Raw genomic sequence first — 9,723 nt, forward strand, 5'->3', positions numbered from 1 at the left:
ACACCAGATGATTCTGTCATCTGCAGTCTAAAGCAGTCTAAAGCCTTAGACTTTTCATTCATTAACTCTACATTGGAAGTACCTTATCAACTAGTTATTCTGAGAGAGATATCTTTTTATGTTTGTTCTTAGAATCTATGTTCTAGAATTGTAGAATTTCTTTCCCCCACCCCACCCCATGCTTGCCATGACCTGGGAATTTTTTGTTTATCTTCATACTAGAAAATTCTATTTTTCTGCTAAAGCAGAGCCATGGTTGAGGCAGCCAAAGCACCTGTCTCTTAAGGCACCATTCATACACCTACCCTAAAACTCAGACCAGCACCATGGGTAACATTACATTTCATCTTGATTTTCCTATGAATTTTGTGTCATAAATATTAGTAAATATTTCCCCTTCTTTTAATTTCTTTGATAAAAAAGATCTTAAATATAATAACCCATATTTGGGATTTGAAAGAAGCAAGTTTCAATTGTCTCCAAATGATCTTTTTAATTTTTATTTTGGGGAAGGGGATTGGATTTAGGGTCTCACACATGCTAAGCAGACCCTCTACCACTTGAGCTATATCTTCAGTTATTTTTGCTTATTTCTTAATAGAGTCTTCCTTCCATGGCTAGAGATCATGGCTAGTCTTGACCATAATCTTTCTATCAACATCTCCTGCATAACTGGTATGAAAGGTACATGTGAAAACACTGTTATTGGGGGGTTTGCTAACCTTTTTCCAGGTAGGCCTTGAACTATGGTCTCTAACTTCCAAGTCCATTTCTTTAAAGGAAGAATAATGCATTTAGCTGCCTAGGTTTTGTCACTTTCTTTGACTATTGAAATGTTAGGGAAACATTATAAACTTAACAGGATTAGGTCACCTTATAACGAATCTGAAAATCATATTAAATGGCAATAATGAGCACCATTTCCAGCTATAATTCATTTTAAAAAGTGATGTGGTCATGACTCACAAGTACTCATTCACACAGTTAAGTATATATTTTTTCCTTCTTTTTTCATTTTTTATATCTTTTTGATATAGAGCAATTTTTAACTCCATGTGGAATAATACTTGTCTGAAATTTGGTTGTCAACCTGACCCTATATTCCTTTGATGACATCTATAAACTAAAAATATTTTAAAAAATCAGAAAATTCCTTTTACTCTGACATGTATAAAATTGTGATTGTCTCATAGGCCTGGTGATTTTATGATATAATTTTGCATCCATAATTAAACAGAGAACCACTTTATTATTTGTTAAAGGTGTTCTAGAATTAGGAACTATCTAGTTTGTGTAACTTGGAAGTTAAAATTAATGACCGTACAAATGACTGACTTTGCCTTTAGCATTTCTCCAGGATGAAAGTTGGCTTTGAGACAGTTTGTAATCTAGATTCTATTTCTTGATCTACTCTAGTTAGACTTGTGACCTAGTTTGGCATGGAAGGGAGGAGGTGGCAGGGAGAGCAAATCACAGAAGCCTCTGTGGTCTTAAGACTTTTCATTCATCATATTAGAGGGCTGCACCTAGGAAGTTTGAAATTTTTTGCTTCTTCCCTATCTAGCACTTAAATTATTCAGAGTGATTGGTTGCCTTTTATTTTCTAAATCTATTTAGATGATGACTGGCATATAAAAAGGTCAGAATTGCAGACTGAATTTAAAAAGACATAGTTAGCTATGAGACTCAATTATACTGTTATTCTGTCTGCTCTTAGCCTTAAAAATGAATTTCTTCTACAGGGTCAGAAATTTGACCAACCTGACAGTACTGTCTCCATAATCATGATTCTGGATCTTTGTGCCCAAGATAGTCACATAAGGAGAGAAGAGCCAGTGGTTCTGCTGTTTTCCTCGTGGAAAGCTGCTTTGATCCTTTGGGCATCTACATGAGAGTTCTTCTGTCCTCTCTTCACTTATAGACAAAGATTATAAGTAGCCGGTCTCCTGAGGACCTGTCTTCTGGAATTCCAGAATTTTCTTGGCTCTCTCTCTATAAGTAACCCCTAACTCAACCTGAATTGGGGTAGGGGGAGGGAGAAGTGTGGTTTTTCACAGTGACAAAGAGCCACATGCTTCTCGTCCAAAGCATACAGATGTACTGGATGTGAACCAGTATTACACATTTTAGATTTATTTTCTTTGATTCAGAACTTCTTGATGCAGATTTATGAACACTAGCTGTAGAGATCATTTTAGCTCTAATTCTGCCTTATTTAACTTGGCCATTCTGGGGAACAAATCTATGCTCAAGTGGCTACAGTTACGATATCAAATCTTCGTAAAGTGGAGCTGCCTTTGTTTGGTGCTTGGCAATGTGGTGCCTGTAAAATGGCCTGGATCGGATATTTCCTTTCCCTCTAAGTGAGAACACATCTCTTGAGAAGATTTGGTACAGTCTTGCCAAAGGAGGAAGCAGGAAACCAAAGTCAGCTGAGAGTTTTGAAAGCTATGGAAAACTGGCTTGATTTACCATGAAAATAATTTGGAACCATGAAATGCGTACAGAGTGGTCTCTTCATAGCCAGTACTTTATTCCAGTCCTAGGAATATGATGCATTCATGCATATTTGTTGAAATATGCCAGTTATGTTGAAATGTTATTAATTTCAATGACTGGTTCGGAAGTGTGATCATATAAAATTAACCTTTGACCTACCTTTGAAAACCAGTATTTGTTATAGAATTAGTAAACAACACAAACCAACGGTACTCAGTTTACCTGACAGGCTAAATTCTTAAATGACTAACAGTTTAATTTGTATAGGATGAATATGTATGTTTAATCCCACATTGTTATTAATCCTAAAGTGTAAAAAAGGTAATTAGGCGTGAAACACTCTACAATTTAGTTTTCTCACTACTAGTCTGAATTTGTGAAGCTTACCTGTAAAATAAATAAATAAAGGTTACTCTTATCCTCCAAATAAACCATTACTCTTATCCTCAAAAAATAAATCATTACTCTTATCCTCCAAAAGCAGTTTACTCTGTTACTTGCAGACTCCTGGAAGTTTCCAAATGTGCATAAGTAGCAGATCTTTTTAAAACTCATAACTGTTTTGGTTATGAGTTAGGTTTCTTAGTTCACTGGTGTCATTCTTACATGCTTCTCCTTTCTGAAGGCTTTGATTAGATCCTAAGTGGATATTTTGTTTGATTACTTTGTGTGTTTGTTTGTGGTGCTGGGGATTGAACCCAAGGTCTTGCATGTACTAAGCAAGTACTCTATCACCAAGGTACATTCCTAGCTTTAATGACTGTTTTTATGGGTTGAATTTAAATCTCATAACCAAATACTAATAAAAGTGATGGGGAACAGACTTGGTGATACAAAATATGAGAATGTCATTGATATGAAAACCTTTGTTACGTGCCTAGAGAGCTGAGCCTAAGGTCAGTGATACAAAGATTAATAAGATGTGGTCTCAGGAAGAAAGACACAAATTATAATATTGTGTAGAATATTGTGATTAAACAAAGCAGGATTGTAATACAAAAGGAGCATAAAAGTGGTCATAATTCCCTGGGCTAGTTGTGGAAGTTTCATTGAGGAAGTACTGATTAAGCTGTATTTTCAAGGTCAGGTAGGAATTCTTTATGGTAGGAGGATAGGAAAAAGAGCCCAAAGCACAGAAATCCTGGTATGTCACAGCGGTTGGACAGGTTACAAGGAGCAATGGTGAGAGACAAGGTTCTTGGGTAGAATGGGGCCATCCATGGAGGAATAGAAATTCCAGAATAAGGAAATAGGATTTAATCTTGCCATCAGTGGTGATAGCTTTGATTTTTTTTAAAAAAGTGAATATGCTTCCATTGCAGTGGCATATTTCACCAAAATTCTAAAATATAAAAGAAGAGAAGAGCAGCTCTTTGAATCAGAGGGGGGAGGATCTAGAGTTCAGTTGTACTTTGCTCCTAGGGGTTCCATTGAGAATTGAGTTGGATGAGGGTGAGCTGATAATGCAGCAGTTTGCCTGCTCAGGTCAGTCTGTAGCACTATGGAGTTGGGCATGAGGACAGACAGGAAGAAGGGAGACACCCTGGGCCCTACATACACTCAAGTGATCATAGTGCCTGAAAACATCCCCCAATAGGGATGGAAAAGAGGTATTTCTAAGGCTGAGTAGTTGAATGTTGAGGAAGCAAAGGGCCTTTGAGGGTAATTCCAAAGTTTCCTTCTAGCTTCTGGGAGGCAGGCAGTAAGAATGCTTTTATTTGGTTCATTCTTACAGAGGATTTTGCCACCATGTTTAGAATGTGTCAGATTCTCACGCAAAAAGGAAATGCTAGGGACAGTACCCAAACCTGAGTTCAAGCCCAGGACCAGCACAAAACAAGCCACTATTAGAAGACTGGATTTTAAGTTCTTTCCTGGATTGGGACCTGGGAAGTTTTCTTAGAAGTAGGTTTGATATGGAATATGACCTACTGGTAGTTGTAGCTCTCACCTGAGTCCATTCTTTTGCTCCCCATGTCTAATTATAAGTGCACTGGGAATAAAACAAACACCGTTGTCAAATTTAAACCATGTCTTTGGGTTGCAAATGTTTCCTGAGCAGTACACAAAAAAATAGAAATCATCATTCTTTATTTTTAACTTATTTTTAAATTATTGTGAAGTACTTGTACAAAAGAAGTGCCATATAACAAAGCTGTTATGAACAAAATGCATCTCAATCAATGTCACCCTTTCAACATTCTCATCCCTTTTCCACCCACCCCTTCCATTACTTTTTTTTAGTTTTATGGCATATCCGGTGAATTCCTGACTTCATTCTGCCCCTCTTCCCTGCTTCATTCCTCTCTCCAACCCACCTTGGCCTCACCCTAGCTCTTGGATGTACCCAATTCCTGGTGTTGATTTTGTTTGGCTTTCTAAAAGATTATACTATTTGAGCTCTCCATAGGGTCTATTATACTTCAGTTAATTCATTTATAACCACTTGCATACCACCCAATGTGTTTGTGTATGGATTCATAAGCACATTCTAGCTACCACAAATGAGGGGAACTATGCAATCTGTATTTCTCTGGGTCTGGCTTACTTAACTTAATATAATTTTATCCAAGTCTTTCCATTTCCTTATTGTGTATAAATACCACATTTTTAAATCCATTCATCCATTGAGAGACATCTGGGCTGATTCCATATCTTGGCTGTGGTAAATAGTGCTGCAATAAACATGGTTGTGCTGATGGCTTTATTGTAGCCTTGTTTGTGTTCTATCACTTAAAAAATTCTCTGAAAAACTTCAACAACTTATGGTATGGAAAATAGGTTTCTAGATTGAGTTTAGGAGTGTCCAAACTAAAGTTTGATGCAAAAGATAAACCTGATTTTCACCAATGAACTCCTGAAATACACATTCACATGGAAGGAAGGTGGTGTTAGTTCATAAGGCTGTGACTACTCTTGTCTTCTCTTTTTTCTAAAGCACACCATTTGGTGTTAGACCAAGGAAATGGGTAACCTCAAGCAGCTTTGTTTATTTCCTTAGGGGAAGCAGTTTTGAAACTATGGAATATATTCTGGCAGTAAGGAAAGAGCTACTTTCTGTTAGCCCTTTGCTAGTTGGCCAGAATGAATGCCAATGCTGGGGAAGCCTAGCGTGAACAGGAATGCTATTTTGGTCTGTCATTAACATCTGTGGAATGAAGATTCTGGACCTTCTTGTCTCATCCTCTAGCAACCACAAAACAAATGTTATTTCAGAATGAGAACTATGGATGTTGAAATAATAAGAACTAACTAAAAAAGATTATAGAGACATTTTTATACTTTAATGAGTACACTCACCACCAATGATTTGCTGGTTGTTGTTTTTTTCCTTGTAGCCTAAGCTAGTCTTGAGCTTGTCATGTTCCTGCTTCAGAAAGACGAGACTTTAAGCATGTAGCATCCCTCCTTGCTTGCTCTCTTTCTCAAAAATGCTCAGACACAGTGCTGGGTGTTTGTAAAGTTTGATGAAGGCCAGGTGCAGAGGAGGGACTAAAAAATTTTACTTCTGTTTCCAAACCATGGTGGAAGAAGAGGACAGAGCAGGCCATTATGAGTAATACTAAAAAAGAGAGAGAGAGAGAGAGAGAAATTACCTAGAGAATTCCATGATTTCAAGATAATGCAATTCCTTTAGGAGAGCTAAATGAAGATTTCACTTTTCTCCAGTGAACAGGACAATTTTTAAAGAAATAATTAAATTGTTTTTAACTGTAGCAACACCATCCTCAGAGAACTAGGGGGCTTTATAAAGTTATGCTTGTAGCCAGCTGATGTTGTGTCTCTAGCCCAGAGCATCCTGTGTAAGATACACACACACACACACACACACACACACACACAACCTTTGGTTTTCTCTGAACTAGAAGTAGAAACTTAGTTAAGAATTTCTAGAGTTTTTTCCATTTAGAAAACTAAATACTTGGGCTGGGAAGGTGGCTCAATGGTAGAGCACTTGCCTTGCATGTCTGAGGCCCTGGATTCAATTCCTCAGCACCACATAAGCAAAAAGAAAAAAAGCCGGAAGTGGCGCTGTGGCTCAAGTGGTAGAATGCTAGCCTTGAGCTGAAGAGCTGAGGGACAGCGCCCAGACCCAGAGTTCAGGCCCCACGACTGGACACCCCCCCCCAAAAAAAAGAAAGAAAACTAAATACTGCAGGATTCTATGACTTACACTAGCCATTAAAGTTTACTTCCATTTCATAGTTTTAATGCATTAACAACTTTGCTGTGCTTTTTCTAAAAAAAGCAAATAACTGAAATGGCAAAGAGGATTGGACTAAATTCCTCTGGTCCTGGCATATCTCCCATCTTTCACCCATTCCGAAAATTCCATGATCCGAGATTAATTCTTTTTGACTAAATATTACCCTTCCTCTTTTAATTTTAGATCAACTTGGGAGGAAAAGCATGTTAAATTCTTAGTGAGAATCAGCTTAATTGTTTAAAAAAAATCAGGAATTTGATTTTTTTAAAAAAAGAGTTTGTTGGGATGTAGGGCAATAGCAATTCCTGTGCAGTGTGGTTGGGAGTATAGATTGATATAACTGTTTAAAAATAGTTTAGGAAATTGTAATGAAGACTGAAGTAATAAAGACTAGAGTTATCTGCCTGAGATAGCAAAACATATCTGATAAATTAGCTATAATCTTATATTTCATTTTTAAATAGTTGTACAAAGAGGTTTCAACATGTTTATGAGTACAGTACATCATGATCAATGTCACTTTTTTCATCCTTTTCCCCATCTCTCTCAACCCTACCCATCCCTTAATTTTCCTAGTTTAATTTTCTCATATTTACATTGAAAATGCTCCTATCTTTCAAGACATGAGAAGCATTGAAATGAAGGACAGTGAGCACCAAGAGAGAGCTTATGATCGTCTCAAATAGTTTCTAAGTGAAATGTGTTTTTCTGTGCTGTGATTCCTGTGAAAAATTTCAGTGAACAGAATTTTTAATTATGACAAATGGGACTCCGTGTAGACAGCACTGACTCTATCTTGAGCTTTCTCTTGTAGCACAAGGTGTAATTGAGGTAATAACAAGCTGAGAGTCACCCTTGGCACTGAAAACTATGCTGACGACTGTGTACCAATATACAAATAAGATAGCTTGTGCCTGGGACTTTTTCTTCAAAAATTGTCACCTAGAGATGAAATTATAATACACATTATAGGCCTATTCGTAAATACCTGTTTCTTTTTTTTGGGGGGGGGGTCCGGTCGTGGGGCCTGAACTCTGGGCCTGGGTGCTGTCCCTCAGCTCTTCAGCTCAAGGCTGGTGCTCTACCACTTGAGCCACAGCGCCACTTCCGGCTTTTTCTTTTTTGCTTATGTGGTGCTGAGGAATCGAACCCAGGGCCTCATGCATGCAAGTCAAGCACTCTACCACTGAGCCACCTTCCCAGTCCCCTACCTGTTTCTTCAGACTGACAATTGAGATACATTTCACTGTGATTCTATGTGTATTCACTATTGAAGTCATTATCCACCAAAGGCTTCACCCAGTAAGCAGTTCTTGGATATCATTGTTGGTAGATTGATGGCATTCTGTACACATTCTGTAGCTCTATTGAGGCTTATAATAATTCCAACTACTTTATTAGTCCTTGGACATTAAAAACATTCAAACCAGGCTCCTACCTTGGTGTGGTGGATAGTTACTTGAGAGGATCATTAAGGAAGAATGGACAACAAATTCTAGAGACCATATTTCATGGATATGCTCTTGTTATCTCAGCTACATGAGTATAAATAGGATGATTGTTATCCACGACAGCCTGGGAATAAATGTGAGACCCTATTCAAAAAGTAAAACAGAAACATCTGGAGGCATGGCTCAAGTGATAGAGCATTTGTCTAGCAAACAAAAGACACTGAGTTCAAACCCCAATCCCACAAGACAACAACAACAAAACTCAGGCTCTGATCTCAAGAGCTTACCATCTTCCTGTCTAACCAGAAAAAGTTCTCAGTTGTTTTAAAATATGCTTGGAATTGGGGTGTTTTTCAGGTATGGTAAGACCAAGAGACAATTGTCATTGAAAAGATGGTTTCTTAGTCACAGTTCCCAGGGGAGGAGAGATACGACACTGCATGCTATACTACATAGAAGCAAGCACAAAGGGAAGTACCAGAGTGGATTGATAGACATGAAGGCAAGGGAAAAGTATGAGCAGTAGCCTTTACTGTGCTTTCTGTGGAAAGTAACAGGAAAAGTCATATAAGCAAGTAAACAGGCTTAGGATTGGCCAACTTGAATAGTTTCTATAGATCTGGGCTGGAGGAGTGGCCTGTAGTTGCCCAGTGCCTGGCCCTGGGTTGACTAAAGCAATGCAATATTGCCTTCTTCAGTACAAGAGCAAGATAGTGGGAGAATGGAGGCAAGGACTTCGGATTGAGTCCTTTCTATGTCAAAGGCATGCTCTTAGCACTGAGCTCTGGGCTATAGCACTGGCCTTTTCAATGACATCAGATGAGAGATTAGATGTGCCCTTGCTAAGCAAAAGCAACCCAAATAGTGGTTTCAAAGGCGCCAAGGGGCAGAACTGATGCTTTTCATTCTCAGCAGTCATCAGAGGTGTGAGCACAGCAAAAGGAGAGGAATGGCAGACACCACATGGTGGCCACAGGAATTTGTTCATTCAGCAGAGACATTTGAAACATTCAGAATCCTGCCCAAGGATTGCAAAGGGAGGTAGACTTTCTCCAGAGAAGGTGGTGGCAAAGCCTGAACAGTCTTATTTCACTACTCTTGTATCCAAGATGGAACAGCCCTCAAACTGCTTGCAGGAAGATGTGTGTTTGTGTGTGTGTGTGTGTGTGTGTGTGTGTGTGTGTGTACATATGTGCATATATCTGGTTTTATTTATATGCATATATATGATCTATCTATATATATATTAGATCTTAGCTTCCTGCACAGTGTTATATATACACTATATATATATACACAATGTATATATATATATATATATATATATATATACACATACAGAGTTGTGTATATGTATATGTTAATATACATATGCCCATATATATATATATATATATATATATATATCCCTGAGGATTTCTGTATTGTGCTCAGAAACACATCTGGAAAGCTATCATTTTTGATGCTATCATAAGGAAACATTGAAATTTTGTTTCTGTTCACCTTTGCATCAAGAGAGAACAGTGGTTGAGTGAAGATTTTTGTCATGGAATAAAAGGAGGGTGT

This window comes from Dipodomys ordii, unplaced genomic scaffold, assembly GCF_000151885.1.
Source record: "Dipodomys ordii isolate 6190 unplaced genomic scaffold, Dord_2.0 Scaffold37, whole genome shotgun sequence".
NCBI classification, from domain to species: Eukaryota; Metazoa; Chordata; class Mammalia; order Rodentia; family Heteromyidae; genus Dipodomys; species Dipodomys ordii.